This window comes from Nerophis lumbriciformis, linkage group LG02 (genome assembly GCF_033978685.3).
Source record: "Nerophis lumbriciformis linkage group LG02, RoL_Nlum_v2.1, whole genome shotgun sequence".
Taxonomy (NCBI): Eukaryota; Metazoa; Chordata; class Actinopteri; order Syngnathiformes; family Syngnathidae; genus Nerophis; species Nerophis lumbriciformis.
Genome location: NC_084549.2, coordinates 61,870,001 through 61,879,220, shown reverse-complemented (window position 1 = coordinate 61,879,220; position 9,220 = coordinate 61,870,001). Strand labels below are relative to the sequence as shown.

General features: G+C 31.1%; 1 protein-coding gene across 1 annotated transcript in view; it reads right to left on the bottom strand.

Annotated features, from left to right (window-relative positions):
• Positions 1 to 7,118: 7,118 nt before the first annotated feature.
• The window catches only part of LOC133610069 (homeobox protein Meis1), a 227,423-nt gene continuing 225,321 nt past the window's right edge, over positions 7,119 to 9,220 (bottom strand). Inside the window, exon 13 of the mRNA XM_061966131.1 lies at positions 7,119 to 7,760. The gene's annotated coding sequence lies outside the window, so the exon portion shown is untranslated. The remainder of the gene's footprint in view (positions 7,761 to 9,220) is intronic.

The window sequence follows — 9,220 nt, the reverse complement described above, 5'->3', positions numbered from 1 at the left end:
TACTTTCACTCATTATTACTTCCACACAATAATCTATTTAGTTTGTAATAATTTCACTCATTAATACTTTAACACATTAATACTTTCACATGTTAATACTGTCACATAATACTTTCACTCAACACTTTCACTCAATAATACTTTCACATGTTAATATTTTTTACAAGTTAATATTTTCACTCATTATTACTTCCACACAATAATCCATTTAGTCTGTAATAATTTCACTCATTAATACTTTAACACGTTAATACTTTCACTCAGTAATACTTTCACTCAATAATACTTTCACTCAATATTTTCACATGTTAATACTGTCACATAATACTTTCACTCAACACTTTCACTCAATAATACTTTCACGTGTTAATATTTTTTTACAAGTTAATACTTTCACTCATTACTTCCACACAATAAACTATTTAGTCTGTAATAATTTCACTCATTAATACTTTAACACGTTAATACTTTCACTCAAGAGTACTTTAACTCAATACTTTCACTCAACATTTGCACATGTTAATACTGTCACATAATACTTTCACTCAACACATTCACTCAATAATACTTTCACATGTTAATATTTTTACAAGTTAATACTTTCACTCATTATTACTTCCACACAATAATCCATTTAGTCTGTAATCATTTCACTCATTAATACTTTAACATGTTAATACTTTCACTCAATAATACTTTCACTCAACATTTTCACATGTTAATACTGCCACATAATAATTTCACTCAGCACTTTCACTCAATAATACTTTCACATGTTGATATTTTTATGAGTTAATACTTTCACTCATTACTTCCACACAATAATCAATTTAGTCTGTAATAATTTCACTCATTAATACTTTAACAAGTTAATACTTTCACTCAATAATAATTTCACTCAATATTTTCACATGTTAATACTGTCACATAATACTTTCACTCAACACATTTACTCAATAATACTTTCACATGTTAATATTTTTACAAGTTAATACTTTCACTCATTATTACTTCCACACAATAATTCATTTAGTCTGTAATAATTTCACTCATTAATACTTTAACACGTTAATACTTTCACTCAATAATACTTTCACTCAATATTTGCACATGCTAATACTGTTACATAATACTTTCACTCAGCACTTTCATTCAATAATACTTTCACATGTTGATATTTTTACAAGTTAATACTTCCACTCATTATTACTTCCACACAATGATCCATTTAGTCTGTAATAATTTCACTCATTAATACTTTAACACATTAATACTTTCACTCAATAATACTTTCACTCAATATTTGCACATGCTAATACTGTTACATAATACTTTCACTCAGCACTTTCACTCAATAATACTTTCACATGTTGATATTTTTTACAAGTTAATACTTTCACTCATTATTACTTCCACACAATAATCCATTTAGTCTGTAATAATTTCACTCATTAATACTTTCACTCTTTAATACTTTCACTCAATAATACTTTCACTCAATATTTTCGCATGTTAATACTGTTACATATTACTTCCACTCAACACTTTCACTCAATAATACTTTCACATGTTAATATTTGTACAAGTTAATACATTCACTCATTTATACTCTCACTCATTACTTCCACACAGTAATGCTTTTCACTTGAATGATTTCACTACAAAGCACAATAAACACTGAAAGTATTATGACGCAAGTGAATCAAAACTGAGCATTATTTTTTTGGCAAAATTGTGCCTATAATTTGTATTATTGAAGGGAGTGCACGTGATTAATGATTTATGTCACAATTTATGTCCGTTTCCTCCCCACATACGAGTAAAACCGATACAAGGAATGAAATATGACACATTTAATGTAAATAATGTACTATCTGTCACACATGCGTACAACATGTTTTGTTTACGATTATTAGAGGATAAAAAAAGTGGGCATTTTATTTACTGTAAATGTGGGTCAACAGTGCGTGTGCATGTAAAACATGATGTATGTATTTAGAAAAACATTATATAATGTGGTGATGATTTAATATATTATCTGGACGATTATTAGTTTTAATGCAAAATATAATACCATAATAAATCAATCTAATTTTATATCGTGGTAATAAATATGTTGTGTTATAATGGGGGGCAATTAAGTTCTTTTTTTCCTCCAATAAATGTTAGAATTAGTGTAGTGAATGAAATACATGACCAACATTTTTTTACGTCATGGTCAAAATATGCAGTAAAAATATTACATTTAAAAACAAATGATAACCATTTTTAAAAGCTTTCTAAATGATTCGCAGTCCTTAAATTAATTTGTTTGTTAAGAAAAATGCTAGTTAAAAATGAATACATCAATTAATTAATTTCGAAAAATGTGTGTTGATTGTAAAAAAAATAATTTAAAAAAAAAAGGGAAAAAAAAAAGTCCAAGTTCCGTGGAGGTTTTCTCCTCCCGGCCGTCAGTTATCAGGCCTCCCCTAAAGAGGGCAGTCACACACGGGCTTTGCTTCCTTCGTCTCCTCGGCTTCCTTCAGGCCGCCTCGGGAGTCCTCAGGCTCGGCTCAGAGCTCCGTCATGCCCCGCCCTATTTTCTCTCTTTTTTTTTTATTCTTTTTTTTTTTTTTATCATTTTGAGGAAAAAACGAAAACAAAAACCAGTATAAAAACGTATGAGTTGTATAAAATGCGGTTATATATATATTTTTTATTATATATATATATATTTTTTTTTTTACATATTTTGATTACATAATGCAAGGAAGAAAAGGACAAGCACGTGCGCGAGTCCTTTAAAAATAAAAGCACTTCCGGGTAAATAAACATTTAGATACAAGTTATTATGCCTCAATGTATTTGTGTCTAAAGGTCTACAACTATATATTAATTTAGCCTTAATTTATAACAAATCTACTTTAATGATCCCTTCAAATTAAAAGCATGTAAGGAAACTATAAAGTATAGTTATTTTTTCAAAAAAGCACATTTAAAAAAATGATGTAATACAGTAAAAATATCACTTTATTGTGTAAGGTTAAAGCTGTGTACAAAATGGTGTTTCCTCGTTAAGATAATGTTAAACTTTTATCACTTTAGCGTTTATGGCTGAACTCTATTGTAGATTTTTTAAAGCATATTTTACGTATTGTTGGCCTTAGTTCAGCATTACCAAGCATAAAAAAAATATTTAAATGCACTAAAAATATCAATCCTACAGTAGTGTTGGCCATTAGAGGAGAGCAAAACCAATCAGAACGTGCTGTCCAGTATCGAGGCCACTGATTGGCTCAGCCTCAGACAGCATTACTGTAGTGGATTGAAGGAGTGTGAAGGTGATTATGTGAGTTTAATTTCAAATGGAGAGGTCTCCCATGTTGAATAGTGTAATAAGAGCGTTGTTTATGTTCTCGCTGTGGAAATATTCCATTCATAATTAATCATTCTTACACTGTAACAAACTGGAAGCTCATTGGCCAGAATGTTACCATAACATTTACCATGTTTTGACACCAAATTACTGTAAATGCAGAAATGCATTGACCACAAGGCATACAAATACTGTATATATAAATATATCTTTTCTCAAAACAGCAAGTTGTTTGCCAGCAATGTTTGTGTGTCAACATGCTGTCTGCTAAAATAAGTAGTAAAAGTACTTTATTGTCCTTTGTGTGTGTAACATATGATAGCCTAGTCCTCCAGTGATAGTAGTACTTGCAAGACATGTTTTTGATTTGGTGATGGTTATGACCTCTTGTGAGCGTCTCCACACTGTGTATGGACATTCATATGCAGCTGCTAGCCACCTTGTGATCGGCAATGAAAATTATTAACAGGCTTTGATCGATTACGTACTTTTTCACCGATATTGATCAGTGGCAGATCGATCGGTACAATTTTTTTATACCAGCTATTTTCTCCTAATAATCCCCTTAAGTTACATTATCTTTGTTTATGAACACATTAATACTTTCACACCTTTGTACTTTCACTAATTAGAACGTTCACTCATTATTACTTTCACACATTAATACTTTCACTCAATAATTCTCTAGGTAAAGAATATTTTCCACTCGTTAATACTTTCACACCATAGTACTTTCACTCAGTAATACTTTCACTCAATAATACCCTCGGTAAAGAATACTTTCACACCATAGTACTTTCACAAATTAGAACGTTCACTCAATAATTCTCTGTGTAAAGAATATTTTCCACTCGTTAATACTTTCACATCATAGTACTTTCACTCAGTAATACTTTCACTCAATAATTCTCTCGGTAAATAATACTTTCATACGTTCACTCAATACTACTTTCACCATTCAAAACTTTCTTAAATTAATATTTTCACTCGTTAATACTTTCACTCAATAATACCCTCGGTAAAGAATACTTTCACACCATAGTACTTTCACTAATTAGAACATTCACTCATTATTACTTTCACACCTTAGTACTTTCACTCAATAATTCTCTAGGTAAAGAATATTTTCCACTCGTTAATACTTTCACACCATAGTACTTTCACTCAGTAATACTTTCACTCAATAATACCCTCGGTAAAGAATACTTTCACACCATAGTACTTTCACAAATTACAACGTTCACTCAATAATTCTCTCTGTAAAGAATATTTTCCACTCGTTAATACTTTCACATCATAGTACTTTCACTCAGTAATACTTTCACTCAATAATGCTCTCGGTAAATAATACTTTCATACGTTCACTCTAATACTTTCACCATTCAAAACTTTCTTACATTAATATTTTCACTCGTTAATACTTTCACTCAATAATACTCTCGATAAATAATACTTTCATACGTTCACTCAATAATACTTTCACCATTCAAAACTTTCTTACATTAATATTTTCACTCGTTAATACTTTCACTCAATAATACTCTCGATAAATAATACTTTCATACGTTCACTCAATAATACTTTCACCATTCAAAACTTTCTTACATTAATATTTTCACTCGTTAATACTTTCACTCAATAATACTCTCGGTAAATAATACTTTCATACGTTCACTCAATAATACTTTCACCATTCAAAACTTTCTTACATTAATATTTTCACTCGTTAATACTTTCACTCAATAATACTCTCGGTAAATAATACTTTCATACGTTCACTCAATATTAATTTCACCATTCAATACTTTCTTACATTAATATTTTAATATGTTAATACTTTCACACATTAGTAATTTCACTCATGTTCACTCAATACTTTCACACGTTATTAATTTCACTCAATAATACTTTTACATTTTAATACTTTCACACAATAATTTTACTCGATACTTTTATATTTTAATACTTTCACACATTAATTTAACTCAATACTTTGATATTTTAATATTTTCACAAGTTAATTTAACTAATACTTTTACATTTTAATACGTTCACACGTTAATTTAACTCAATACTTTTATATTTTAATACTTTCACAAGTTAATTTAACTCAATAATACTTTTACATTTTAATACGTTCACGTTAATTTAACTCTAATACTTTTACATTTTAATACTTTCACACATTAATTTCACTCAATAATACTTTTACATTTTAATACTTTCACAAGTTAATTTAACTCAATAATACTTTTGAATTTTAATACGTTCACGTTAATTTAACTAATACTTTCACATTTTAATACTTTCACACATTAATTTAAGATCACATTAAGGTCACTCAATAATACTTTTACATTTTAATACTTTCACACGTTACTGTCACTCAATAATACTTTCACTGAATAATAGTCTCGGTAAATAATACTTTCACCATTCAATACTTTCTTACATTAATATGTTAACATGTTAAAACTTTCACACATTAGTAATTTCACCGATGTTCACTCATTAATACTTTCGCACATTAATTTCACTCAATAATACTTTTACATTTTAAATACTTTCACACATTAATTTAACTCAATAATACTTTTACATTTTAATACTTTCACATGTTAATTTTACGCAATACTTTTACATTTTAATACCATCACGTTAATTTAACTGTAATACTTTTACATGTTAATACTTTCACACATTACTGTCACTCAATAATACTTTCACTGAATAATATTCTCGGTAAATAATACTGTCATACGTTCACTCAATAATACTTTCACCATTCAATACTTTCTTACATTAATATTTTAACACGTTAATACTTTCACACATTAGTAATTTCACTCATGTTCACTCATTAATACTTCCACACATTATTAATTTCACTCAATAATACTTTTACATTTTAAATACTTTCACACAGTAATTTAACTCAATAATACTTTTACATTTTAATGTGTTCACACGTTAATGTCACTCAATAATAGTTTTACACTAATACTTTCACATTTTAATTTAACTCAATAATACTTTTATACTTTGATACTTTCACACATTAATTTATCTCAATACTTTTACACATTGTCACTAATACTTTTACATTTTAATACTTTCACACGTTATTAATTTCCACTCAAAACTTTCACACAATACTTTCACTCATTAAAACTTCCACACGTAAATACTTTCACTCATCAAAACTTCCACACGTAAATACTTTCACTCATTAAAACTTCCACACGTAAATACTTTCACTCAATAATACTTTTACATTTTAAAACTTTCCACTCAAACCTTTCACACAATACTTTCACTCATCAAAACTTCCACACGTAAATACTTTCATCAAAACTTCCACACGTAAATACTTTCACTCAATAATACTTATACAAGTTAATACTTTCACTCATTAAAACTTCCACACGTAAATACTTTCACTCAAAAATACTTTTACATTTTAATACTTTCACTCATCAAAACTTCCACACGTAAATACTTTCACTCAATAATACTTTCACATGCAATTACTCAAAACTTTCACTCATTTCTTTCACACATTATTACTTACACCCATTAATATTTTCACATAATACTTTTGCTCAATATTACTTTACATGTGAAAATATTACCGAGGTAAATACTTAAATCATTAATACTGTCACTCTCTCACACGTTATTTTCACCTGAATGATCAATCACTCCACGCACCAAACATTTTATCTAACGGAATGAAAATGGTAAGAAAACCAAAACGGAGTCTTTTTTAAAAAACTCTATTAGAAACAACATAATATGCAGAACAATACATTTACATTAAATTCCCAGTTCTTGTGAGAGTCCAGCATCATTCTTTACAGTATATTTGCTCTCGCTTGCTCCACCTTTCCCCCAAAAATGGGCTTGATAAAGTCTGTTTTTTAATATTTTTTAACGTCTTTCCTCTTCTTGTTTCGTAACTGGGCACCTCTTCTTTTTCTTTTTTTTGGTGTGTCAGTGTCCGGCCACGTTTACAGACATTGGCTTCTCCTCCTCGTCCCAAAGAGCGCGGCGCTCGTCAACAGGAAGTCTCTGTTGCAGTTGGCACCTCAGTGGGCGGAGCCACCAGGGCGCACAGGTGTGTCTCTGTCACGGTCGGAAGTAAAGGACCGGACCTTGCGAAGGGCAGCGGCGAGAGAGGAGGAGGGCGGGGTTTGGGCGGCACAGAACAAGCAGGGAGTTTGGGGTAGGGGGGGCACGTTGGTCTTTGAAGATCAGTCGAATTTAAATGTAAAAGGTCTCGGAAGTGCACAAGAAGGAAGATGATGATGATGTTGTTGGGAAGTCAGTGAGTCTCATCTCCCTCGTAAATCCGCACGCCTTGCTCTGCGTGACAGGTGACCTCCTGCTGTGCCCCGCAGTCCTGCACACACAAACAACACACATAATGACACAACTCCTTTTAACTACACAATACAACAACAGTAGTTAGTTGGGACAAAACTACGCAAACATAAAAAAAACACAGATCTTCTATTTTGAAGGGCTTACTGAAAAAAAAAAAACGCTGCACAAAGATCCTCTAGATGAAAGAAGCGTTCTCCTGTTAGGATTTAACCACAGAAATGCTAGTCAAAGACCCCCTCAATGACAAAAGTGTTCTCCTGTTATTATTTAACCACAAAAACACTCGTCAAAGATCCCATATATGAATGAAGTGTTCTCCTGTTAGGATTTAACCACAAAAATGCTCATCAAAGATCCTCTATATGACAGAAGCCTTTTCCTGTTAGCATTTAACCACAAAATGCTAGTCAAAGATCCTCTCAATGACAAAAGTGTTCTTCTGTTAGGATTTAACCACAGAAATGCTAGTCAAAGACCCCCTCAATGACAAAAGTGTTCTCCTGCTATTATTTAACCACAAAAATGCTGGTCATAGATCCTGTGTATGACAGGATCTTTCTCCTGTTAAGATTTAACCACAAACACGCTAGTCAAAGAACCTGTATATGACAGAAGCATTCTCCTTTTAGCATTTAACCACAAAATGCTAGTCAAAGATCCTCTCAATGACAAAAGTTTTCTCCTATTAGGATTTAACCACAACAATGCTAGTCAAAGATCCTCTATAAGAAGGAAGCGTTCTCCTGTTAGAATTTAACCACAAACATGCTAGTCAAAGACAGAAGCCGTTTCCTGTTAGGCTTCAACCACAAAAACGCCAGTTAAAGATCCTCTATATTTAAAAAAAAAAAAAGTGTTTTCTTGCTAGTGTTTAACCACAAAAATGCTTGTCAAAGATCCTCTATAAGAAGGAAATGTTCTCCTGTTAGAATTTAACCACAAACATGTTAGTCAAGGATCCCTATATGACAGAAGCTTTTTCCTGTTAGGATTCAACCACAAAAACGCCAGTTAAAGATCCTCTATATTAAATAAAAAGTGTTTTCTTGCTAGTGTTTAACCACAAAAATGCTGGTCAAAGATCCTCGATAAGAAGGAAGCGTTCTCCTGTTAGAATTTAACCACAAACATGCTAGTCAAAGATCCCTATACGACAGAAGCCTTTTCCTGTTAGGATTCAACCACAAAAACATTAGTCAAAGATCCTCTATATGACAGAAGCCTTTAACCACAAAAATGCTAGTCAAAGATCCTCCATATGACATAAGCCTTTTCCTGTTAGGATTTAACGACAAAAACACTTGTCAAAGATCCTCTATATAACAGAAGCTTTTTCCTGTTAGCATTTAAACACACAATGCTAGTCAAAGATCCTCTCAATGACAAAAGTGTTCTCCTGTTAAGATTTAACCACAAAAATGCTCGTCAAAGATCCTCTATACGACAGAAGCCTTTTCCTGTTAGGATTTAACCACA